The sequence below is a fragment of the Fukomys damarensis genome, unplaced genomic scaffold (assembly GCF_012274545.1).
Source record: "Fukomys damarensis isolate Sample0158 unplaced genomic scaffold, DMR_v1.0_HiC HiC_scaffold_5, whole genome shotgun sequence".
Taxonomy (NCBI): domain Eukaryota; kingdom Metazoa; phylum Chordata; class Mammalia; order Rodentia; family Bathyergidae; genus Fukomys; species Fukomys damarensis.
The window spans coordinates 14,473,716-14,499,931 of record NW_022900917.1 but is presented as its reverse complement, the minus strand read 5'-3'; positions in this window follow the sequence as shown (position 1 = coordinate 14,499,931).

Sequence of the window (26,216 nt, the reverse complement as noted above, 5' to 3'; positions counted from 1 at the left end):
GCGCTTATAATTTTGGGACATTCAATACATGGTTGCAAAGATGCTTAGTTAATGATAGCCAGGAAGCAGAGCAAGGGAATAGTGCTGATAGGAATGGGGAAAGTACCCAAGAACAGATTTCCATGATCTCCCCAGAATAAATTTTGTTAATCTCAACAATAAATGTAACTGTACTGTATCCCTAAATGTACCAATAAACTCAATTAAAAAAAAAATACAGGAAAGACAATTTAGCTCATAATTTTGGGACATTCAATACATGGTTGCAAAGATGCTTAGTTAATGATAGCCAGGAAGCAGAGCAAGGGAATAGTGCTGATAGGAATGGGGAAAGTACCCAAGAACAGATTTCCATGATCTCCCCAGAATAAATGCTTTGTTAATCTGTTAGGCTTTATTAATGCAATGAGGTTGACATATTAGGATTAACAATACTTTAACTTTGAAAAGATGAACAGAAACTGCAGACATCACTGTGGCTAGTACAACAGGAGCATGACTTGACTACATGAACACACAGATGCAAGGTAAAAAACAAAACAAAACAAAACAAAACAAAAAAAAAACCTTGTTATCCCTAGCCAAGAAAATATGTTCTCAGCTAAAACTTGGGGTTTTGTTACTAGAAGGAAGAAGGTATGTATGATCATAGTATTACAATTTTTAGTTTCTGATGACTCAACAACAGATAAGTAAGTGGAAAATTTGGAGGAAATTGCTGTATCCTTCTCCAAGTGTGAATTAGTCAGTGTTTGCATTGATAGAACACAACTCTGAACACCCACAACTTAAAGGAGAGATTTCATTTGGCTCATGATTTCAGGGGATTCAGTCCATGTTCTGCTATTTATGAAGCAGAAAGATTATGGCAGAAGGGCATAGCAGAGAAAAGTCAAGAAACAGAGTAGGGAACAGCACCAGAGACAAAGGGGCTTGGGACCATATATACTACTCAAGGTCACATTTTAATGACCCACCCAGATATACCCAGAAGTGTGCTTTACTAATCTACTGGATGGTTTTTAAGCCAATCAAGTTGACACAACTAAGCTTAATCATCCCTGTTACGGCTTATACCTAGATGTCCCCCAAAAGTCTCATGTATTCACAAGTGGAGCTTTTGGGAGGTGGTTGAATCATGGGTGTGTGATACTGGAACATGGGTGCGGGATAACTGGATTAGTTCACTGATTGGTTTATGATAGTTATGGATGATAGAATTACTGAAGAGAGAGGTTCCACCCCAGATGTGGATGACATCAATCAATTGGTTTGTAGTCAGGATGGATTACATAGGAAAAGAAGGAAGACAGGCTCATAGCCTCCTACCTTCCCTGCCACAGGCTAGGATTGTTTTTTCTTTGTGATGCTGCCCTGTCTTGGAGTCAGCCACCTATGGATCGAAATCTCTACAAAGTGTGAGCTAAAATAAAACTTTCCTCCTTTAACTTGTTAGTGTTGGATATTGTGTCCCAGCAACAGCAAAAGTAACTAAGACAGCCATAATATGAATACCTATATCTAGCTTTTCTCCAATATATTTAGTAAAATATGTATTATTCACTAATATTTTGGAATGGTTTCTTTCTAGTAAATGTAGGCAGCCAAGTTCTGCTTCAAAATTGGCATGCTAACAAAAATAAAACACCCATGGATGGAGACGAATAAATTGTACATCTATTATCTTGTTTCATCTTCACAACAGCGCCATTAAGGAGTTATCATCATGCCTTCATTAAGGCAGAAAATTGTCTCAATATAAAGAACAACCATTAGCCTCACGTCTAAGCAGTGATAAAGTTGGAACTTCTTTGTAAAACATCGATTCCAAGGTCTACACACTTTATCAGCAGACCTTCTCTATTTGTTCCACTCTTCACCTCTTTTACCTGGGAAAAATCAGAAGCTTCACTGGGCCCAAAGAGGCAGCTAATCTCCCTCTGCCTTTTAAAATCTCTTCTCCATTTAGTTTTCCAAGGGACCAACACTCTGACAAAGGAAATCTAAGTCAATTTAAGCAAAATATTTTTAAATGGGATAAGGAAAGATTACTCAGTTGGAAAACTTAGCCTTTAGAATGCTTCTTTTTTTTTTTTGCCTACAGAAACTTGACAATTAACCTTTAAAATATTTTAATTTAGCAAAATGACAGGGGGAAATTGTTAGAAAATTAGTCTGTGTCTGTTCAGGGTCATTCAAATGTGAATAATGACACAGTTACGTGTTAAGTCTGCCTCTGTAGGTAATTAAGAAACACATCATATCATGGGGTTGAAAAGTGATTTCTATGACTATACTGTATCTATTTAGCTAAAGAGCTAATTTTAAAATAATGAGTATGCTTTTAAATGTGAGCAATTTTGGCTCCATGGTGATATTCTATCCAAAAGGTCATAACATTTCTCTTGAAAAATCTAGAGCTCTCTTACCCACTGAAAAGTGGCCATTCCATAAAGAAGTCCAACATCTCCTTCAAGTTGTGCTCAAAATTCTGCCATGTGTGTTTGTTTCTGGCAAATTAAGAAATATGGGTATTCAGTCAAAAGCTGGGCACTGTAAGTATTTAGAAATATGCTCACTGAAGCTCAGCATAGAACTTTGAAAAGGTGGATGTTTACAGTGCCTTGCTGAAAACAGGAACCAGGGTTAGAAGTTAAATCACAGCAGAAATTATGACAGACTTCAATGTATAACCCTTTTAGATCTGAAGAGAGATGGTTTATTTGGGTGTTATCTACATCTACATTGCTCTGAGTGAGGTCCATGAAACACTCACCTCTTAAGGATCCCAGAAGGGAAGACTTCTGTCTGTAAAGTTGAAAATATTGCACTTTGTAGATCACTATTTGAGATACACAAGACATGTGAACATATTGGCTCTGAAGAAGTTCTTTATATTTTCCTTTGTTTAATGTAAAGTAATGGAATGTTTCCAAAACTTGTTTGACCACAGAAACCTCAGGAAAAAGATATACTACCTATTGCTTTCAATTTACCAGGTATTTTCCATTTAGTGACCACAGTGATCTTTTTGTAAAGCATGAATCAGGTAGGGGCACTGCATTCTACAGAAATGGTTTCAGAGGTTTCACATCAACAATGATAGTCCTAGGCATAGTGCACAAAATCCTTTATTAGCTGATCTCTCATCTGCATATCTACCTGTGTGTCTTTCTGGACCACTGTATCATCTTGCTGCTTCTGAAAAATAACAGGGTCCCCCCACTGCTATTCTTTTGCCTAGAACAGCCTTCTGCTGATATTTCTATGCCTTCGTCATTCACCCTATTCTGATCTCTGCTCATATGTCACATTCTCAGCAAGATTTTACTTTTATAAGTAAAAATATTCTATCTCAAAAAACTGAAACTACAAATTCTATTTGACCCAGTTATGCCCCTTCTAGATATCTTTTTTAAAGAGTTACAGGCTTCCTATTACAGTGATACATGCACATTCGTGTTTATAGCAGCACAATTCATAATAACTACATCTTGGAAGCGGCCTGTATGTCCATCAACAGATAAATGGATACAGACAATGTGGTATTTACACACTATTGAGTACTACTCTGGATGCACCTTGAGACCATAATTAATGTTAAGGGGAATGAATCAGACACACAAACTTAGATGTAGCATGCTTTCTCTTATATGAGAAACTCAACATATGAATAAAGAGCAAAATAAAAGGTAATAAGAAGTAGGGAGATAGATCGTTTTGGAGTAGGAGAGGATAAGGGATGGAGGGCATGAGGAGGAGGAGGAAGGGAAAAGGAATGTAAAAAGGAACCAGCATGTGTCATGTATATATGCCTACTGCACACAAGGAATGTAAACCTTAAGCTTGCAAACACATACTAATACAGAAAATGATCTGAAAAAAATTCTAAAATGAGCTTCTTTACCTTTTAGCCTCTTACTCTTAGTTGTCTTTACAGTACTACTCACTACATCATATTTTATAGAATTATTTACTAGTTTAGTAGCTTATTTCTTGTCACTCCTACCAGAATGTAACTCTATCTTTTCTATTTTGTTTGCTTCTTTACCTCAATTTCTGTCCCTGATGTTAAGAGGCACTCAATGAATAAACATCAAGCGAATGAATGATAAATATCCTAAAGAGTCACATGCACATGTGGAATACATTCAAAATTCTCTGGTTCTCATCATACAAAACAACAGATAGATTTGATTATTTAAAACAATTACATTCAAACAAGCAGGGAGAGCAAAAGAGAAAAGCAATTAAATCCTCTTAGGTTCTGCTGTCATTGGACCAATTTGAATTCAAATCTGTTAAGCACCTGTCCCCACACAGGCTTTTGAGGCTGTTGATATTCCATGCAAAGCTCTTTCTTTCCTGCTCCATATGCCCAGTCCACATAATTATGAAAAATGAAAAAAAAAAGCAACTTCTAAATGGTTACTGTGCCAGGAGAGTGCAGTAATAATTTTTGTTTTCCAGTGACACAATTGAAAGTTTTCTGGGAAACGAATTTAATAATAATTTTAAATACTTGCTCCTTTATTTTCTTTTAAGCAGGTAATTCTTCAGTGATACTGAGTGACTCTTTTGGAGTGAAGGTAATAATTTCTTTTGAAGTTCATGATGGTTGGGAATAATGCTCAATTCTCAATTTGTGACACATTCAGAGAAACACGCTCTGGGTAATAACAGCTGAACTGAGTTCACAGTAATGTCATTAGAATCACAAAAATTAGACAACTGATTTCTTGATATGAGTCCTCTGGGCCTGCAAAGCAACAAAATTCAACATTTAACCTATTAAAAATTTTTTTTTCTTTTTATTGAGTTTATTGGTACATTTTAGGTATACGATACAGCTACATTCATCATTGGGATCTCGTACCTTTACATGACAGGTCTTGGTTCTCATTTTTTTCCCCTTGTCCCTGCCCTCCCTTTGAACTATTCAGCAGATATCTTACTGGTGGGAGGAGGTGGGTCCCTGGGGGCGTGGCCTGGAAAGGCCTCCCCTTCCTCTGCTGCTCCTTGATCTCTCCTTTCCGGTCAGGCCAAGCGCTGCTTCTCTCCTGCTCTGCCGCCCTCCCCTGGAGCGGGGGGTGGGGACGGGGACTACAGACTCAAAGGTCAACCTTTCCTCCTTCAAATTGTTGGTGTGGGGAATTGTACCTCAGCGACGAGAAAGTAGTAGCTTTTCACATTTTTTGTTAGGTTTAGATCTATATATTTGGTTTTTGATGTTGTTGCTATTTTTAAGAGAGGCTTCCTTTCAATTAAATTTTCTAAATTATGTCCTGTGTACAGGAATGGATGGTCACCTTGGTAACATCTTTCATCATTTCTACTAAATTATCTGTAGATTATTATGTGAAAGATAATTGCTGCCTGGAAATACTGCCTACCAGGCTTCACCTCCCAGTATCACACTTGGCTATAAACTTCTCCACAGATGAGTATCACACCCTTAGGATCCAATCAGCTCCCTAAAGCCCCACCCAGGAGCACATGAGGCTTTGGGGGACATTTAGATATAAACCATAATACAAGGAAAACGGAGTAAAGAGATATACATGCTCATTAAAGGAAGGGGTTTTTTAAATTAGTAGTAGCAGAAGAGCAAAGGGTTCAGAATAACTCAGTCACTACCAAATACTGTATCCAAGCATTTGAATTATATCTTTGTGAGGACATAGAAAATTTGCCCAGTAGAATATAGAATTCAAAGACAAATCTATACAAATGAAGTATTTTAATGTATATGACAAAAGTGTCACACCAGATCATTTATGAACAAGAGCAGTTCAAAAAATAAAGTTAGGATAAGGTCATCCACACGAAAACACACAAAATGAAGTCCCTTCTTTGCCCACTCTCAAAAAATCAACTCCAAACACTTCAAAACTTGGGTTTTGGCTGTGGCTACTGAAGCTGAACACATGCAGAACCTATGACCCAGAAATGCTCTTCCTAGAAATATTTCTGTAAAAACACCAGAAATCTGTACAAAGATGTTTAGAACAGCCTAGTTGAATACTGACAAAAATCTGTCGGCAGCTAAATTAAAAGGAGAAAAATGTGCACACACACACGTAATATCCTATAGAAGTTAAAAAATGAGTACATGAACATGGATCCAAAGGGTGGCATTTCGCAGAATAATTTTAAGTAAAAAGAAACCCTAAGAGCTTATGTATATCATTATACTGTCCTTTTATAAAGTTAGAAACAACTAAAAATATTTGCTCACCAGATGGGATAGAAATGTAGTAGGGAACAATAACAACCACATTTGGAATAGTGGCACTTAAATAGGGGAGAAATAAGATGGGAAAAGCACAGAGCCTTCCACTTTTTTATTTCTGATGGAAGTTTTATAAATGCTTCTCTGAAAAATGATTAGAAAATGACTTTGTATGGAGCAATATTGGGCTGAGTCATAAATCAAAGATCATCCAAATACAGTTCTATGGCTCTGAGACTCAATTAGAAATAAGAGTTATGTGAGGGAGATACTGCCATTAAATCTTTACTGTAAGAGGGAGCACCTGAGACACAGGGAGGCTAATAACTTGAAAATAAATAGTTGGGCCAAGATTTCTAATTCAGGTTGTCTCACACAAGGCTCATGATCTTAGTCACATGCTTCAGAAAGTGGAGATTAGTTCCTATTACAGCAGTATTTGTACCATGTGGATTATGCAGGTAAAACAGAGAAAAATAAATAAAATAGAAAAAGTATGGTCAGTAACAGCAATACCAAGAACAAACAGTATTCTTCAATTAACGTAGAAATCCCTGACAGCATAATTCTAAGACTCTAGGTAAGCAAAGAGTAGGACGAATAACATATACAACTTAAAAGGAGTACTATTAAGGATTTGAAGATTAGAATATAAAACATGGCATGGGAGTATGCTGTTAGAGCCAGAAGCAGAGGCTGAGAATGGAGATATTAACACTAAGTAGAAAGAAAACATGGGTGGTTAATGTAGAAACTATAACTGTGCAATATTAATTACCCATTCTGTGTCATACGTTTGATTCGAGTGCCAGCTGCAATTGCCCTGTGTGCTAATGTTTAATAAAAAGTTTATAAAATGCTAGATACCTCACCCCATATATAACAAAGTCACTCACATCTTCCTCCCCTGGCTGTTCTCCCTTGTCTGTACCAACCCAAACATAGAGCACATATCCTTTCACATGACTTTTCCCCAAAATATTTACCCAATGTATTTTGATTGCTAATTTAGAATGAAAACAAATTTAAACTTCCCTGTTAATCATCTATGTTTGAAATACCTTTAGCTATCATGTCACCAGGCATCCCTCACCCACAACCCTTCTCCACAGGTGGCAGCCAAGGCCTATGTGTATCCTCATTGTCCCTCTTCTTTCACCTCCCCTAGAATGTCTTCCTTGGCACAAACTCAATTTCCTATTAACTTCTTCCATAGCAGTTTACTATGGCTCGACTGATTCAGTTCCATTTAACTCCAGTAAATCACTTCTTAGCCCTTAACGTAGCTGGCACTGAGGAGATGAAATAAGGTATTTGCTCACCTCATGAAAGGGCCTCTTAGTCTAACAAGGATTGTGAGTGTGTCAAACGAGAATAACATGTGTAATATGGTGAAAGAAACGACAGAGATAGCTACAAGATAGGGTGAGAACTAATTCCATCAAATCTTGGATCTTGGGCAAGATTTCTGAAGAAGACAAAGCCTGCTTGAGCTCTGGAGGATGAGGGAGAAAAGAATTCCTGGCTAGCAAGTAGATTGCACAAAGCAGGAAAGGCATAGAATAGGTGGGGTGGAGACAAGCACTTGTTTGGTTTTCGCTATCACGTATAGCAATTTCTTACACCACAGCTGTATTGTAAGCTCTCACAAACTCTACTTGCTGTTGACTAGGCTAGTCCTGAGGTTGGTCTTAATCACTTAAGGCTGCTTCCTCGGCCCTCGCCTATTCTGGGATGTATTCACAGATTCCATCAGTCTCTGTTTCCCATCTGCCTCCTAGTCACCCTCCACCAAAATAAACCTCCCACTCAAGAAAAAAAATCATGATACTACTTCAGTCCGGTGGCTTTTCAAGGAATCAAAGCCAATAGTGGATCAAATGCTGCGTGGATTTAACCTCCCTCTTCTCTTTGAAACCAGATAATTCCTCAATTTATCTCTTGGTAGATCACAATACTCTTTAAAAATATCATAACTGGAAGCATCAAATTTCATAGACTACAATCAATAAGATGTTACTACAAATCTTTCTCAGGTCTTAGGATCTCCACTGCGATAAAGATGTTCTCAAAAGTATCACAAGAAAGGAGCTTTCTCTTGTTCACTTTGAATTCAGTGCTGAGAACAGCATTTGACATTGTCAGTGCTTAAAAATGACCTATTTGGTACAGAGGACATGAGATTTGTCATAAATGAAAATGCATTTTTTATATTTATATTTGCTTAGCTTTTGAAAATGCAGCTAATTGCAATTACCTTTATAAAGCAAATAGAGTTAGTATGACTGAATGATTTATGTATAGAACATAGCATCTTTTCTTTTTGATATTAAAAGGAAAATGTGTGTTTAAATCATATGTTTATGTTCAAACCAGTGGATTAATTCCAGCAAAAGTTATTTCAAACATTTTTAATATGTAGAGATCCAAGCAACTGATATCCCTATCTTTAAATTGTGAGATTTATGAAGTGGTAAATAAGGAGATATTCTGTTATGTTATTTAGCAGTTATTTGAAGGAATGAACCAAAGAGACATATTACCACTTTACTGGACTTTCCTACTATCTATTTATAAACAACTTTATTTGAGGAAGGATTTAATGTGGATTGCAAACTTACACAAACACATTTAGCTAACATAAATAAAAACTAGGTCAAACGGAAAAAGCAAAAGACATACAATACAATTAAGATTGATGTTAAAATAAGCATCATAAGAGCTCTATGATTTCTATAATGAAGTCATAGTGTAGCTCTAAGTAATGTACCAGGTCCCCTAGAAAATGGAAACTTGATTATTTACTCAAAGTACAGAATCCATAACAGCGAATTTCCAGGACAATATGATTATTGCACCAAGATCAGACAAATTTAGAATATATTCAGTAGTGTTCTTATATTTTTACCTCAATATAAACAGATAACCCCAGCAAGCAGAATTTATTAAAAGCAATTCTACATGGAGAAAATACTTCCTACTGACTATGCCATTTACCTGCTTGCCATAATTTTTATCATAGCTGAGATTTACAGCATTCAGTAGCTAGAACAGTCACATGTGTAGAACATTCGTATTTATTTTTGTTTCTGAATTATCTTTTCATTTTTATGCAATGTATTTCTAAATACCACATGCAGAAATAAAAAATAATTCTGTATCTTTAGTGTGTTATTTGAGAACCACCAATAAGTTTGTTATATTACAAGTTTTTATCTGCTGCTATATAAATAAAACTATGACCTTTGCTATTCTCAGAAATATTCCCCTACTCCCTGTTTGTGTGAAGTCTGTGGAGTTCAGTAGCACATTCTTCATAGCATTTAAAGACTGTTACTGTTATTTAATAATTTATGACAAAAATATAAAAAGGTTACATTGACAAACTCATGATGGTTTAGCAAACAACAATGTTTTTCTTTTTAAAAAATATTATGAAATTGTACTTTTGGCAGATAATTGTTTCACCTTGCAAAAATTAGGTTAAAGAAAATAGCTTAGATCTAAACTAACTTTTCAGAGGAACATGGAACTTTTAGATCTAAACTGAACAAGCCTTTTTGTAATGGCCAGATGCTACCCACTGAAGCCATTCGTGCTGTGGAAAGTACCCTGACAACTACCCCATGACCAAAGTTTGCTTAACTCTGAAAGTTGTCAGTCACTTACTCAAGATCCCTCAGCCAGTAAGTCAGTAAGTAAATAGGTAAGTGAGGGAACCTGGATTGAAATTCAGATTCTCTGCTTTGGAGACCAGTGTTCTTAGTAAAAAAAAAAAAAGTTATTTGTAAACGACTTTTTAATTAGCTGCTTTCAAATCTATCTAAAATTATATAACAGCAAACATAGAAAAGTTTTTAGCATATCCAATCATTTATTTACAGTTAACAGACATTAAAGTGCTGTCATGTCATTCAAAAATAGCTTCTTTTCCTTTAATTAAACACATCAAGCAATTAATTTATCAGTTTATCTAGGCAATGAATATTTGTGGAAAACTTTCCAAATGTGGGCACCACACTCAAATTTGTGAAACAAATTAATTAAGGCACCAACTGAAAAAAAAACACAAACCAGACCCTACTGTAATTTTCGGGTGCATGCTTTAAAATACTGCTGCTCTGGACTTTTAATAACAATTACTGAAAGCGAGCCATGAAACTGAAACCAAGTAAATATGTGCTTCAACAAAATCCAACACTACTTAAATAAAGAAAAAAAAACTTGATTCTAAAAATATATAATTCAAAAGTGCCTGGTAGCTAGTTAAAAATACCTAGGAGGAAAATAAGTGACATAAAGTGAAGAAAGCCAATCAGTACAAATAGATGAGAAATAAAAAACAATAGGACTAGCAGTCAAATGCAATGAAACAGCTGTTATATATGCTCTGTGAGTTCAATTAGAGAAAAAGAGGACTATTACGAAAAAGATTTTGAAAGCATAATACAAACTATTTAAAATGGCACAAAGAGATTTTATTTTATTTTACTTTTTGGTACCAGGGATTGAACTTGGGACTTTGTACTTGAGAGGTAGGCGGTGGCACCACTGAGCTAAATCCCAAAGAGATTTTATTTATTTATTGGTATCAGGGATTGAACTCAAGACCTTGCGCTTTGGAGGCAGATGCGGAGCCACTGAGCTCTATCCCCAGCCCCCAAAGAGATTTTTTAAAAGATTGAAACAACAGATGCATAGTGGCCTGTAGGACAATATCAAGTAGTCCAACATCTGTTATTAAAGCCCCAGAAAAAGAGGAGAGAAAAGACGGGACAGAAAATAAAACTTATTGATGAAATAATAACCAATAGTTTTATAGATTTGACACAAATTATAAACCTATGCTTCTGAGAAACTCAACAAGACCCAAGAAGTATACATAATAAATTTAGTATACACAAGGGAAGAAAAATAATAATTGTGATAGATCTCATTTTAATAAATATAGACCTAAAAATCTTCCAGATTTAGCAAACTGGATGCAACAAATTATTAAAAATATAATATATCATAACCAAGTTATTTTTGTCACACAAAATCTAGTATCAATCATGATTAAAGATCCTGACAAAAATAGGTATACAAGGACCTTATCTCAAACTGATATAAGCCACTGCAAACATTATACTAAATGGGGGAAAAAAAAACAAGAGCATTTTCTCTAAAATCAGGAAGGACAGGGTGTTGACTCTCACCACTCCTGCTTAATATTGTACTTGAAACTTTAGTCAGAACAACCAGACAAGAGAGAGAAATAAAAGGATACATATATGAAAGGAAGAAGTCAAACTATCCTTATTCACAGATGACACAATCTTTTACACAGAAATCCCCCCAAACCCACAAAAATACTCAGCAAAACAGTACATACAAAATCAATACACAATAGTCAATAATGTTCCTGTACACCAGCAATGAACCTACTGAGAGAGAAAAAAAAAAAAAAGAAAAACTAGGAAAACAATCCCATTTACAATAGCTTCAAAAAATTAAATATCTGGATATTAACCTATCCAAGCAAGTGAGAAACCTTTGGAATTAAAACTATAGTACTCCAAAAAAATATTGAAGAGGATATTAGAAAGATATCTCCTGCTCCTGATTAGGCAGAACCAATGCCACAATGGCCATATTACCCAAACTGATGTATAGATTTAAAGCAATCCCAATCAAAATACTAAGAATACTATTCACAGAATTAGAAAAAGAAAAAAACAGTACTATGATTTATATAGAACCAGAAAAGACCCAGAAAACCTAATGCAATATTGGCCAACAAGAACATAGAGGGTGGTATTACAATCTTAGATTTGAGGTTATATTACAAAGCTATAGTGATAAAAAATGTACATGGTCAGATTAAAATTAAAACCCAGTAAAAAGAAATAAAATAAAACCCAGTAATTACATTTGGAGACATGCATAAAATAAAAGTAAAATGATGGAAAAATTTAGACCTTACAAACACTAATAAAAAGCAAGAGTTGAATATATCATTCTAAAACCCAGTATATTTAAGAATGAAGAATATTGTCAGACATACAGAGTCACATTCTATAATGAAAAAGCCCTCACATATGACAGCTTTAAATATTTTCTTTCTCAGATATGAAACCTAAAAATGTTGATCTCAAAGAACACTGTTATGAAGAATAAAAGTTTCTAGAGGCTGTGAAGAGTAGGAGGAATGAGGGTTCAAACACAATTACATAGAAAGAATAAGTTCTAGTCTACGGCACATTAGCATGATTTTAGTTTGCAACAACCTATTATATATTTTATGAAGAACTAGAGAGTAATTTGAAATCTCCCAAACCAAAGAAATGATAAAGAGATGCAAATGCTAATTATATTGATTCAATCATTATAGCTTGTACACATGTACTGAAGTATCATATTGTACCCCAAAAATATGTACAGTTGCTATCCACTTTAAAAAACAAAATTAAAACTTTTTTTTTTTTTTTTTTTTGGTACCGGGGATTGAACTCGGGTCCTTGCACTTGTAAGGCAGGCCACCGAACCGCTGAGCTAAATCCCTGACCCCTAAAGCATTTTAATATTAACAAAAATAGGGCTAATCTGATAAAAATTTTAAAAATAAATATATCTAGCAAGTAGATTTGGAACAAGTAGAACCTGCCTCACAGGTGCAAGGCCCTGAGTTTAATCCCTGATCCCCCAGCAAAAACAAACAAACAAACAAACAACAAACAAAAACAATGAAGTCAATGATCTAAGCTTCCAGTAGTTTGAGAAGACATATTTTAACATAATTTAAATACTTACACCATGTATAAATGCATTGAAACTTCACATTACCCAAATAATATGTATGACTCATATATTATGATTTTATATTTACTTAAAAATTCATTTTAAAAGAAGAGAAGACCAAACCCAAAGTAAGCCCAGAGAGGGAACTTAAAAAAATAAGAATAGTAATGAATGAAACAGAAAATAGAAAAATTAAGATAAAATTGTATCAATAAAACTAACAGCTGATTATATAGAGCAGTAAAAATCGATCAATTTCTAGGCAGTGATCATAAAAGAGGAAAAAATGGCTAAGAAAGCACATTTATTTATTTATTTATTTATTTTTGGTACCGGGGTTCGAACTCAGGTCCTTGTGCTTGCGAGGTAGGCAGTGGAACCACTGAGCTAAATCCCTGGCCTGCATCATTATTCTCAATTAACTCAAAATGTATCAAATTCTTAATTTTAAAAACTAAAACTATAAACCTTGTAAAAGAATATACACAAGAAGAATATATTACTTTAGGTTATAAAATCTTTTAATACAATACAAAGAATCACAGAACAAAAAATATAAGTAGACTGAACTTCATCAAAGTTTTTAAAAATCTGTGCTTCAAAGATATTGAGAGAAAAAAAGTGTATTAGGAACCAATATATACAAAATACTTATCTCAGAAAAAAATTTGTATTCAAAATCTATTGTTTTCTATTTCCACTGGAAGATAAAGACAAGTACAGTAATAGTTTTTTAATGACCACAAAAGAGCTGAATAGGCAGTTCATAAAAGGTCTCAGAATGGCCATTCTACAGACTAGAATGGCTAAAATTAAAAAGACTGATGATACCAAGTGTGGGTGAGGACATGTAGCAACAAAAACTCTAGCACACTGATGATAGGAATGAAAAATGGTACATCACTTTACAAAAGTTTAGCAGTTTCTTATAAAATACAAATCTTTCGACCTAGCAGTTTCACTTGCCCACTTGCAGTTACTTATTTAAAAGAAAGTAGAAATCCACACATCTTACATTTGGAGATTTTATATATGTATTTGTGTGTGTGTTATTGCATAAGCTTTAGTCATAAATCCCCAAACTGCAAGCAACCTAACTGTTCTTCAGGTGGTAAATAGATATCAATAAATTGTGGCATATTCATATTACAGAACATTGTTCGGCAACAGGAAGGAACAAACTACTGACACACACAGCATGGACAATTTTCAGAAAACTCATGCCAAGTGAAAGACGCTAAATGAAAAGGATACGCATATTGTCTGAATTCATTTATATAAAAGGGCAAATCTGTAATGATAGAACAGCGTAATTGGTCATCAGAGACTGAGAATAAATGGGAGAGAATTGGTAACAAGTGGGCACAATGGATTTGAGGGGATTGAAATGTTCTATATTTATAATTGTTTTGGTGGTTACAGGTTTATATCATATAATCAAAACTCATTGCTTTGTATATTTAAAATATGTAAAATTTACCTCAGAAAACTGATTTTTGAAATGTATGTAAATATATTTTCTCACCCCATCACCATTTATTATAAAGCTACGGCTCATTCAACAACAAAAACTCCTCCAGTATCTCTTCATTTCTGTTAGAATTAAGTACAAAACCTTTTCCCGTATTATTCAGAGGCCCTTCATGATTTGTTTTCTACTTTCCAAAGAGTCACGGTTCCACTATAACTTCTCCTATGCCCTCTCTATTCTATAGTACTTGCAGTTCTCGGAAGATGCCATGATGTTTTATGACTGCATCCTTTGAAACAGGCTGTTACCTTTCCTTGTAATGTCCTCCAGAATCCCACTTAAATGTCATCTCCCTTATGGAGCCTACTCAGCCCAGCCCCAGCACAGTTAATCTCTTCTCTGTGCCATTTTAAACAGGATCTATTTCACCTGATTGTAATTCTTCCTATATGTGCCTGGGTCATTATTCTGTGATAATTTTGTTTCTATAGTACAAATTCTCGTATTGAGTATTAAAGAACAGGTATTTATAGAACTGCTGAAATAAGAAGAGGAATAAAAGAGGGGGTTACATCACACCTGAATTCCTATGGGAGGTAGGAATTGTACACCACTAATATTAGAGATAAACATTTTTAGTTTCATTTCACAAATAAAGAAACTGAGTCTCAGAATGAAAAAATGAATGCTCTGGTTGTCATGTACTCCTTCAATGAGAGGATCTTAGTTCTAATGTAATCTGTCTGACGTTAAATTGCATTTTAATATATCAGAAATAAGGAAGTGTGCTGTCTATATATGATAAGTACTCTTAAATACTTGACCAAACAGTAAAAATAAAAGTGGAATACTTTTAGGATGTTTGCTGGACACACTACCATAGATTTCTACTCAACAAACAGTAGCATGATTAGTTCATCTCCAAAGCCACAGAATGTAGCTGTGCAATGCAGAATTCATGCTGCAATTTATGTGAGCACTGTCTCTGGAGTGTGTAACACATCACCTTCACAGGTGCGCCTACTTGCTACTGTGGTTCATTCATCAGTTAAACTTGTACTTACTGAATGTCTGCTATGTGCTGCACTGTGGTTCAAACACTGGAGACATAAATTAATGGAGAGTACTATGGCTCACTTCAAAAAAAGACCACCTAAGATTTTCTGTTCAGCAACGGGGCCTAGTCAGAAGGGGTGGGTCACTGGGGCCCTGATTTGGAAGGGTGTGTTCTTGTCTCTGGCTTTCCTCTTCTCTCTGCCTCCCAACTGCCACAGTACTTACACCATGCCCTTTTCTCAGTCTCACCATTTCTGCCTTGGAGCCAGATGAACATGGACTGAAGCTACTGAAACTGTGAGGCAAAATAAATCTTCTCTCCTATAAGGTGTGAGTGTTGGATATTTTGTTTCGGTGACAGCAAAGTGACTAATACAGAAAATTGGTACCTGGACTGGGTGTGTTGCTGTGATTGTACCTGATCATGTGGTTTAAAAGCCTTTGGAACTATTTGTGTGAGGAGTTTGGAAAAGTAGAATAGAGAAGACTTAAAATGTTGTAAGCAGAGCCTAAAGGGCGATTCTGATCAGAGGTTGGAAAACTAGAATATTGATAAGAATGCAAAGAGTTAAGGACAGAATCAAGAGGTTTCCATTTGGAAACAAGGACTATATTGGCAATTGGACTAGAGACCATGTGTGTTACACTCTGGCAGAAAAATTTTCTGCATTTTTTCTATGCCCTGAGACTTTGAAGGAAACTCGGATTAAGAAAAGTAGACTAATTAATTTTACAGAGAAAGTTTCAAGATAGTCCAACATTCAGGCTGTGGCATGGGTACTGTGGGTTGCTCATAGCCAGATCTATAATGAGAATCAGGAACAAAAGGCAAAGCTCAAAGATTTTTAAAAAGGGTACAGATTTGGCAGAAAAGAGGGCACTGAAAAGTTTGGGAAAAGGAGAGCATTGTTATTGAAAGGTTACCTTTAAAGAGAAGTTAAGTACTTTGCATCAGAACAGTAGGAAACATGGCTTGAAGGCACATCAGGAATTGGACAGCTTTCACAGGCTCAAAGGTATGAAAGAGTAAACAGCCTTAACAAAGCGCCAAGTTCCCTGTTCATTCATGGTCAGAGAGGGAAATGTCTCCCAAAGATCAGATACTCAAAATTTAGGAAATCAGAGGCCACTGCAGCCATGGTCCACGACAGCCAGGTTACTGCTTAAGCCAGTGGCAGAATCATCCATGTGGTACTGGTATTTTAGACATGAAGAATACAAGAGTTATGGGATCAGAGAGACTTTTACTAAGATTTCAGAAGGAGGACACTTTGACCAGGCAATGACCCATGAGAGGACGAGGCATGAAGCTGTGAGAGTGGAGCCAAAGGTGCAGTGGAGATCCCAGGAAGTTGATTCCAGGAATGTGGAACGTCTGCAGGAAAGAGCAGCAGACAGCAAATGGAACCAGCCAAAGAGGCCACGTATCTCGTAACCATTTCCAGATGGAGCTCACACCTCACTGTCATGTGCCCCAGGTGCCGGGAATGGAGTTAGAGAATTAATTTTTGCCTGCTGAATTTTAGTCTTATTTCAATCCCTTTCCTCTGGGGCTCCTTGGAAGGTTGTGGAACTCACTGTTGGTGAACTGAAAGAGTATATTCTGTCTCTTATTGTTCTCCACTTCTTGACCTCCCCGGTGTTGGCAGCTTCCCTCCACCATGTTCTTTCTATCTCAAAGCCAGCTGACTGTGGACAAAGCCCATGCAAACTGTGAGCCAAAAAGAAAACTCTCCTCCTTTAAGTTTTGGCTTTTAGTTATTGTGTCTCATCAGCTACAAAGTGATTAAGCCAGAGAGTTTACAGCTTAGTAAGGAAAATGGACAGAGAGAGATAATTACCAATACTATATAGTGAGGACAGAATGACTTGATCTGTCTTAAAAGACATCTCTGACTCAGAGACCAGATGAGTATCTGGCATCTACCTCTATCCTTTCTCTCTTCCAAATCAGTTTTTAATTCTTCTGCCACCAAGTCAGAATTCCTTCTTCTCAGAGGCAGTGATGATCAACACAGAAGTGTGCTTGATATTTTGTTCCTTTGTGGGAAGATGATGGGATCTCATAGAGTTGTGTCTCATTGTAGAAGGTCCTTATCTGTAAGGCAAATAAGCCTTTGTGATTTTTGTGTACTTTTTCTATCCTTAATGTCAGGCTGTGGCATGGGTACTGTGGGTTGCTCTAGAGGCTAACAGCTTCTCCCTATCCCGGGCAAAGCTGAGCATGAACTCAAGAGGTGAAGAGATGAAGAAACCTCTTTCTGCCTGACTTGTAAGCCACAAGAGGAGGACCTGGGAGTGTCTTGTTTGAGTCTCTCCATCTCCCGACCACACCCTGCGCGTACCCTGGTGCTAGATTGTACGTGAATTGCAAAAGAATGAATGGTTGACTGACTGATAGATGCAAGAAAGTGTTGGCCAGGAAATGCGGGCATTTCTGTGAATGGAAAAGAAAGTAACAAGTACTGAGAGCACCATATGCAAAAAAGAAAAAGCCAGGGAGAGTACAGGAAGTTACAGGGAAATGCAGTCTGGTGAGAGTTAAGAGTGAGTGGATTAATAAGAGACAGAGGCAATATGTAATTGTGGATCAGATGGATTGGCACTGTTTAGAAAGTTACAGTATCTAGATAAGAGAGCATTAAACCACCTTTTTTATACCATGGATTTATAAAGGTATAATAATAAACACACATATACTATGATTTAAACATATATTTTCTGTCTTTCCCAATCTTAGTAACTTTCTCTTAGTTGCAGGGGTTGGGAAACTCACAATCATTCTGTAATTTAAACATGCTGTTAATCAGCCTGAAAATTAATGTTTTCTTTCTTGTGCCCACAGCAATGCCCTCTGAGAGTTGCATTTTAATTAGAAATGTCCAATTATAATAAATGCCTCTAATGAAGGTAGAAAAGGACAGGAATAAAAGCAGAAAGAACTGGAACACAGAAAAGTAAAAGTGTAAAGGGCAACATTACTTAGTTTTTCGTAATTGCTCTCAGAGTTCACTATCTCCTTTAAAAGAAGCAAATTTGAATTATGCGTAATTTATTAGTAACAATTGCACTTTGGAAGGCTTTAAAGTCACGCCTCTTCTCTGTCTGAGTGCTTACACATGATGATTCTAACTTTAAGGTTACCTATGAGAAAAAGTGCTGGTCTTTCCCAGGTGCTTAGATCCCTATTGCTTTCTTCAGGTGCCCTTGTCAAACAGTTTCAGAAAGAGAAATTGTCAGGAACAACACTTACTCATTATAACTTAGGATCTCGTGTCTTAGACATCTTTACTTTCTCAGCTTTAATTCTTAATTACTGGAACATTAACTATGCCAGTACTGGGTTCACATAGCACACCTTGGGAACATGTCCTAACTCTCTGTTATTTAAGAAATGATTGAAATTCTGAGTCCTAGGTGGATTTGCACAGCAGCACTGAAATCTATTTGAATGAAAACTCTGAGCACAACACTTCCTCTTAACATATTGACATCTGCTCAAAGATGGCGTAGCACATTCAAATTAATGGGATGTGTAAGCAAATACATTTAAATCCAGAGGCAGGGAAAAGTTTTACAAACCTATCCCCCCGATTAGTTATCTGCGTTTGCTCCATTTTTGCCCCTAAGGAAGTTTAAGACTTTTAGGAAGCAAGTCCCAGAAGGAAATGTATACCCACAATTTATCTATTATGTATTGGGCTTTTATTTCTACAAATTTAATTCTCACACTCCTACAAGTTAGATAGGTTATTTTTCTTATCCATCTTATTGATAAGAAATTGCAGGTAAGAGATTTAATTCATGACAGCTAAAATGAACTCAAGTCTGTGTTTGGTAACCTAAATTCATAAGAACAAGCATTTAAACATGAAATTAATTACTTGAAAATAATGCATCCTGTAGAAACATCCATATAAAGTCTGCATTTTTTTTTTATTTTTCTTGAGACAGGGTCTCACTGTATAGTTGAGACTGACCTTGAACTCACTATGTAGCCCAGGCTTGTCTCGAACTCCCAGCAATCCTCCTGCCTCAGCCTCCCAAGTGCTGGGATTATAGGCATGCAGCACCACGCCCAGCATCATATAAAGTATTCTGAACAGAAGAGACTTGGAATGAATACATTTCTTTTGAAGTTTATGACTACATAATCTAAGCAAACTCTTTACTGAAGGTGCCACTTACATATTCTATAGAAAAAAATCATACCTGAGCTTTTACTAGAATCATAAAGTCAAAGAACATTTTCTTACTTCCATTCTAAATATCGGAAATTGTAATGAACCTAAGGGAATATTCCTATAATAAAATTCAAGTTCTGGAAAATTTGCCTTAACACAATTTTCATTATAAGATACAGACTGAAACGCAGGTTCCCCCAGGAAAACTCTGTGAGGAAGGGGCAAGGATGGCTCTATAAGTTTGATGGCTCTCTTTCTTCAACTATCACTGGGGTGCTTAACAAGGCAAGTGCTAAGGAAGTGGGAGACGGACTGAAGGGGAAACCTCTTGATGAAATCACAGGAGATAGGGAAAAAATTACCTCTGAGAATCCCATTAAGGACACACCAGTCCCTGTCTTTCCAAACTCCACCCCTGACCCTGCAGTTTCTCTTCCTCTTTATGGCCTTTCCCAGTACTTCAGCTCCCGCACCATTGGAGACTCTTTCCAAACACAGTTGTAAACTAGCACAAGTACCCTACTTCCTACTCCACCTTCGACTGAATACAGAATAGAAATTAAACACAAAGTCTCTGGAACCACTTCGCTTGCGTTTGTACTCCGGCTTTGCCAAGTTGAACATGCCTTGGTTTCCTCATCTATAGAACAGAGATAATAATTTGATGTTCCACATAGTTGTGGTGAGTATTAAACGTGAAACAGCTACAGTGACACCTGAAAGTGGGTTTGCAATCAACATTGGCTGTTGTTACACTTTGAAGAAGTTGTACATTTCATTTTCTAATATAGTATTAATATTTTAGTAGAAATTCCATTTGTACTTTTAATTTAACTATAAAAAATGTTTTTTGCTTTAGGCTTCCTCAGTGTCTCATTAAATACTCAGGCAGAAATATACCACTTGTCCCTGAAAAATATTTCAAACCTCATTGGCCACTAACTTCCCTCTTCTTAAGCTTTTTAATAGTTGTAGGTTTATAATTATGTCTTCTAGATCAGTTGAAATAGGAGCATTCACACTCTATTTCTTTATTTTCCTCCATTTTTAAAAGGAAATAATATTCTAATTTATTAATTCACTTTCAGTCACAACCTACCTAGCAGCATGCTGATCTATTCATGTTTTATACATGTGTGTATATATGTGTGTGTGTGTTATATATTTATATAGTATGTGTGCGAATATACATATAGTCATTAAAATTGCCTATTATTTTATTCTACTTTAAATCATATAAACAAGGTTACAAAAGCTGACCCATCTGTCCCAGGGGGTTTTCTAAGTTTAGCAAGTGAAAATTCACACATCCAGCAAATCTTTTAGGTCCTGGATCAACTAAAATAGTTTATCTTCCTGTATTATTCTGGATACATTTGTCCTAACTTCATCTGTATTATTATGGATGAATTCATCCTACCTTCTCCTTTAAAACATCCTAAATCATTAGAAAATGAAGCATAGTGGAAATAGCATTGAACTTTCAAATCCGAATCTCTGGTTTCAAATAATGTTCTCCTTTGGCTGTTAGCAGTTCAGTCAAATACTCAAGATTCTCATTTATAAATTGAACATCGGACCATTGGCCTTTACTATACTGAGGCTGTTGGGATTATCAAAAATAATACTGGTCACATAGACAAAATGTCAGGGAGAAAAAAAGTTCGCATATTTTCTCTTTGATCTTGAAGTGTAGTATAAAAGTTGGTACATGGTGTTCCTATCAATTAATAATGATTACCAGAACTTAGAAGTATTACCCATGCAATTTTTGTTCTTTTGCTCAAGTATACTTATAAGTAATTTCATTTTATATTTGCTCAATTGTAAAAATTCACATCCCTCTGGCATTCTGGTATTCTTGTCTATTAGAAAACTATTGAATCTATCCTGAGTCCTTTGCAGTACAAATGTCTTTTCAATTCAAAAGTGGTAAGAAAACCTCAGATTAATTACTTGCTGACTCACAAGTAGATTTTTTTATATCATTCTAAAAATAATACTTCCATAGGATCATTGTTTTTTCATAAGTAGTTCAATGTGCTGGCATGCATCTGACTTCTGAACAGACCTTAACTGTTCCTTTACGAGCTGTGTGAATTCCAGTCATTTGTGTGGCCTTACTATGCCTGGACCTTACCATGCCTGGACCTCACTTTCTGTGAGATGGCAATGACAGTAGGACATCAAACAGGTATGCTGTGAGGACCTCACGGACAGATACAGCTAAAGGATCAGTGCCATTGGGCCTATCACTGGCCTGGGTTCAGGGAAGATGTTGGATAAAGTTGACTTTATCTTTAAGGAGCAGTTACATGTACTACAGATGCCTCAGTGGAAGTGATCCTGGGTCACAATGTCAAGCAAGGTTTCCTAAAGAATCCTGTGCCCACTCTTGCCCTTAACTTAGGAAGGGGATCTTGCCCTCTGCATCCACTCCTTCATCTACTTTGTAAATCTCCTGTTGAAACCTTAATCCCAAGTCATTTCTAGCTTGCAACTATGATTGGCCTTCAGTGTTTTCTTTTTAAAAAATAGCACAGCAGGACTTTTTGACATTTCAGGTATATATCATGGTCAAAAAAATTGCTTTTGTCTCTATCTCCATGCCTTCTTTTCTGAACATTTGCATTACTAACATTTACCTTAGTGCCCAAAATCAAGCAGTTCTTTGTTTTTATCTTAACTTTTTCATAGGTTGTTTTGTTCTAGGGAGTGTTGCCAGACTATCAATTAGCAAGCTGAATTTTTAGTTTCTCCGTATTTTGATAAACTGAGAATATAATTGGGGACATCTCAGATCATAATAAATAAAACAGAGAAACACTAAGTAGAGATAGTAAATTCTACACTGACTGGTAGTAGAAAGAATTTAGAGACACTAGTTGCAAAGCACTGATTCCTGGTAGGTCACCCATAAACTAGTTTTTATAGGAATTGTGGTATGGGTAATAAAAAGAATGAGGAAATTTGATTTTAAATATCCAGGGAAGATAGATTATTAGAATTTAGAAACAGATTGCTCACTTTTTATTTAAGGGAGGATAGAGTAATGAGATTTGAATTTTGGCCTCCAATATGTGATGAAGTTAAAAACACAAAGAAATAGTTCTTTATATTGAAAATACAGTGAAAGAATAATTTCACTAGTTAAGAGAATAAGATAAGGTGATCTGAATGTGTCAGGAAAAAGGTGTAAATTATCACAAGGAGAAACAGAGGAGACTCTGTAAAACAAAACTGTGTACAGTGATGAACCTGAATCTCTGAATTTCAAATAAAGTGAAAATTGACTCAGTCATTGTTGTTTAGAGGAACTCAATTTCAAGGCTCTATAACTCCATAAAATTCTGATCGTGTGCTGCTGTTATCTGTACTGGAACATGAAGGAAATCAAGAAGGCATCCTGGAATGTGTGGGGAAGGGAGCAGCTGAACTGGGGTCCACTTGGTTAATGGTTCATCTGTGGGGGCAGCAGGTGGATACCAGCTGCTGTGCAAACTGCCCTGAAGACACTGCAGCCCTAATCTTGCCACTTTCATTGGTCCTTCCTGCACAAATAAACACACAATACAAGAAAAAGTAAAAAGATCTCGCTACCATCTTGAAAACACTTTTATTTTTCTGACAGGGTGGGAAAAAGCAAACATTATTTGCTATTTCTCTACGGGTGTTAAAATGGAGTTTGCCTGTAAAAAAATAAAATAAACAGAGAGAAGAAAAGAGAGGAGGGAAGAGGAGGGGGAAAAAAGAGCGGGGAGGAGAAAAATAGTTTATTAGCTTTTAAACAGGATAAATATTTTCTTTTTCATATCAACAAAGTCTAGGAGTAGGAAGTCAAGGGTGAGTCTGCCCATGAACATCAGAGACCCAGGCTTTTCTACCAATAAGATCTTTAGCATGTTCAAAGTTGCTTCATGCTTTCTGATAGATGATAAATCTTCAGCTGCCTTATCTACTTCCCAGGAAGAAATAAAATGCAAACAGTCCATCTCCTAGCTTGCTGCCTCCTTTTGGCCTTCTTGGAAATCCTGAAGAGTAACTTGCGCTTATAGTGCAGAACTGCAAGGAAAGCTGTGAATTATATCCCAAAAGCGTTCATACTGCTCAGCGGGAAACGAACATTGGGAAGCAAATAGCAATATCTGTCACGATTATATGCAATGAATATTCCCTAAAGAAACCACACTTACCGAGATGAAACATTGCTTTCTTCCCTAGACTTGAAAACATTATCAAACACGAGAGTATCCTTTACACCGTTTAATTTGTGATAAGTGGGTTTCATCTAATGTAGTCATCGAATACTTCTGAAGCTCTGCACTCACAATTGTTACAACGAAAATTCCGAAACTCTCACCTGAAGCAGTGGCGATGAGGCAGAACACAGTCAAGGGTAGAAAATGATAACTGTTGCAAAATTCATGCAGAGTGTTTATGAGAGTTTTGTGGGATCCTGGGTGCCCATGAGTTGGGAAGTAACGGCCACAGGAACTAGAGACTGATTCAAACAGAAATGCAAACGGGGCACGGCTTGGCCCCCTGCAATCCGCAGGAAACACTCCAACTTCAGCAGGTTGTGGAAGATACAGTTACAAGGGTCAACTTAATCAAACAGAGGTTCCGAAGGCATTTCTCTGGTGGAGAGGAGAAAAGAATCCCAATAAGAAAAATTTAATAAGAATCCTGTGGACTCCTAGAAATGGAGGAGGCAAAGTAGCATTGACTTTAGTCACAAGGAAATGGTCTGTTTTATACCACAACCCGTGGGCCTGACTCACAACTGTTCCTCTGTGGGTGTCATTTTCAAGGTAATTATTCATCCACCCCATTTTTAATTTTTTATTATTGAAAATGGTATGTCAGACAAAATGTAATCTTAACGAAACCAATGTGGTTCTTCATCTCCGCATTGAGTGCCTTTGTCTAGCATGAAAATTAAAAAAAAATTAGTTTGCCCAGGTTTTATTGTCACTTAGCCATGTTGATTAGTGTCTGTGAAATGCAGCCACAGTGCAGTGTTTTACCAACGTGGCATTTATATTTCCTAAACAAATACTACCCTCTTCAGAATAACCAGAGCGGAGGAAGACATAGCTAGGTAGTCACCGTAGTCCAAACCTTCTGGGAGCTTGTGTGTTAGAATATAACTGGGACTGTGGCATTGTCTTCCATTCCACTTTTTCTATGCTGCTCAGTTAATGGGTACTAAAGGGCTAAAGGAGCTAAAGACATTTCAGAAGGAGTTGACTTTATAAGAAAGGCATTGGAGAGACCCAGATCATGTGCCCATGTGCACCCAAATTCAAACCTCAGCTCTACTGCACACTGCCTGGCAAACTGGGCAACTTCCTTACCACCTGCTTGTCTCCATTTTCTTCCTACAAAGGTCTGACAGGAATAGTTTTTCCGCATAGTAAGACTTCCGGTAGGGCTTAGGTTTCCGGTAGGGTTTATGTACTTTAGATGTCAGGATAAGGTCTGAGGCAATGACCAAGAGGAATTTGGTAATCGTGAACAAATAAGTCTGAATGTTAAACTACTAACTAATTTGTTCTAACAAAATATTACTAAGCAATGAAGGTGAATCCAAACCACCAAGTACTTGCTGTTAAAAAATAAGCAAAGTGCTTATATCATTAATGACTTAAATCTTTTAGCAATCATAGATTCTCAGTAATGTAAAGAGCAGAACAAGATATTTTAAAATTAACACTTTCGTTTTAAAGACAGATGAAAAGTAACTGACAGATCTAGAGTGGTCTCTCAATCCTCCTTACTTACCTTCCTTCCAGGAATGCTCCAGAATGAGATCACTGCTACTCTACAAACCCTGAGCTGTGTCAGCCAGACAGGTCAAACTCAGTTGGAGGGAAGAAAGTAGAAAACTGGAATTTGTTATTGGATAGTTTTAAAGATCTCTAAATATTATAATTACAAACTTTACTGAATTTGTGGAAACCAACTTTCTCACTGTGTGGTTATCCCAAACCACCATATAAGGCAAGCCTGCCATCTACTTTAGACCCCATGCCCCAGTACAGATGGATCTTGGACTCTGGGCAGAGGCAGATCCTTGGGGGCAGACCAGCCCTCCCTGCTTCCAGCACTGAGTGGTTCTTACCATGAAACAGTTCATATACTTGAGAAGTTTTAATTTGCATATGGAATTTTACACAATTCATACATATGAGTAGCTATAGAAATAAAATACATGTTTTTTATTCCCATGTGGCCCCAGATTTGAAAAGGCCATATGGATCCTTGATCGTCTGTCCAGGTATTTAACAACTCAAGACAGTAGGTGACATGTTCTGGTAGCTGGTCCTGGTCATTACTATTTTCTTCAAACATCACATCTGGTTTCAGGCCGCATAGCCTTACCTGCACTGTATGAATAAGTCCTCTTTCTGGTTGCAAGTGTTGTACAAGCAGTAACTGAAAGTAATTTTTACAGTGAGCTTGAATCAGTTAGAGAGGAAATCTTTAATAC